Raw genomic sequence first — 1,794 nt, 5'->3', positions numbered from 1 at the left:
TATATATATATACATATATATCGAAAAAGTGAAAACAAACACCTAATATATATATATATATATATATATATAGTTCAAAAAAACAATAACAAAAAAACAACAAAGTGAGGACGTGATATGGATAGTATTATTGGACGCTCAGGAAAGGAAAGAGAGAGTGTATGACGTTTCGGGCGTAGCCCTTCGTCGGAAAGATGGAAAGTTCGGAGAATGGATCAAAAAGAATACAGCAAGAACATAATGGATGACAATGAAATCATATGGACATATGGACGATACAAAGTTGGGCAGGAAAACCTGGACGGAGAATTCGTGGCTTTCTATTCATCAGTCGAGCTTCCAATCATTACTACAATTTCAGTCTGTTACACTTGAGACTGTTCAAAATAGGTGGGACCCAAAATCTAAGCTAAGGGCATTAAATTTTTGGAAGAAAGACGGTGAATATGTGCAACAAAACGGACAAAAAAACTTGTAAACGGAGAAAATGTTACACAATTACAATTACAAAAGAATAGCAACAGGTGTCTTTCGACTAAAATACAAGTTAAGCTGGTGTGTGAAGTGGAAGCCTTACGGCAACAAACATAGATGAAAGTCGGGAGCCCGGAAAATCAGGTATTGTGCAAGTGGCAGTCAGGCGAAGAAAGAAAGATCATGCTTGACTAAGCACGGGTCACGTGGGAGGAACGGAGGGATTGAAGAATTAGGGAAGGAACTAGAGAGAGGCGAGAGAGAGAGAGAGGGAGGAAGGTACAAAGGAGATAACAGTGGAAAGTAGAGTGATTAAAGAAAGAGAATGCTAAGAAATGTGAGAGAGGCAGAGAAAGAAAAAGAAAAATGGAAAGAAAGAAAATGCCAAGAAAGTGAGAGAGTGGGAGCTAGAAAAAGAAAAAAGGAAAGAAGGAAGAAAGTCGTACAGAATTTAGATATATACTTACTAACAAGCTGAGCAAAAGGTGTACGTACGCTGCTATATATATTTATATATAATGTATATATAAATTTTTTTTTTTATGGAACGAGAACATAACGGACAACAATGAAAACATACAGATAGATGGACGATACAAAGATAGACAGGAAAACCAGGATGGAACATTCGTGGCTTTCTAATTAATACATATATATATATATAGCAAAACAGGAAAGTGGAAATGTTTTGGTATTATTTATTCAAGAGGAAACAGCTAGGATTTACCTTAATTACCTATATTCTATATAGGTTCCCACCGTTAAAATTTTTTTTTTAAAGGGTTAATAAAAAATAACAACTAATTAATCAATAATGTATCCACCCTTGTTGTTTACAACTTCTTCCCAACATTCAACAAGATTTTCAATACCTCGTTGATAGAAATCACCCAATTTTGACTCGAAAAATTGATCTAACTAAGCTCTCAATTCTGTGTCAGTATTGAACGAAACTCCATGCATAGCATTTGAAAGAGATTATAGGAAAGTGGTTATACACCATTAGGTGTATACCCGCTTCCGTGCATTAAATTCTGAAGAAACAACGGAACGCAGATTCTGAACTATCAACACAACAATATTTATTTACAGAGGAAATAGGCAGCACTTCGCCCTTTGGTTGCTGAGACGCCATCAATGATGTTGAGCGGTTATTTGTCTAGCTCCAGAGTTGGAATGTTGGAAAGAGACTGCTTGTACGTCCTGGCTCCTCCGCCGGCCGGCGAGAAAAGAGAATGAATAAGGGCGCGAAGCTTGAATATCCAATGACCACGCATGCGCATGAGACTCTTCCCGTGTTCCTTCCGGAACTAGTCCCTG

The 1,794-nt window shown here is 37.3% G+C and overlaps 2 protein-coding genes across 2 annotated transcripts in view; one reads left to right on the top strand and one right to left on the bottom strand.

Annotated features, from left to right (window-relative positions):
- Nucleotides 1–1,794, top strand: part of LOC106868847 (transmembrane channel-like protein 5) — a 95,083-nt gene that overhangs the window by 19,438 nt on the left and 73,851 nt on the right. The window lies entirely within an intron of this gene.
- Nucleotides 1–1,794, bottom strand: part of LOC106868843 (S1 RNA-binding domain-containing protein 1) — a 261,625-nt gene that overhangs the window by 258,821 nt on the left and 1,010 nt on the right. The window lies entirely within an intron of this gene.

This window comes from Octopus bimaculoides, chromosome 7 (genome assembly GCF_001194135.2).
Source record: "Octopus bimaculoides isolate UCB-OBI-ISO-001 chromosome 7, ASM119413v2, whole genome shotgun sequence".
NCBI lineage: Eukaryota > Metazoa > Mollusca > Cephalopoda > Octopoda > Octopodidae > Octopus > Octopus bimaculoides.
Note: the sequence above shows the minus strand (reverse complement) of the source record. Positions and strands in the feature narration are given on the sequence as shown.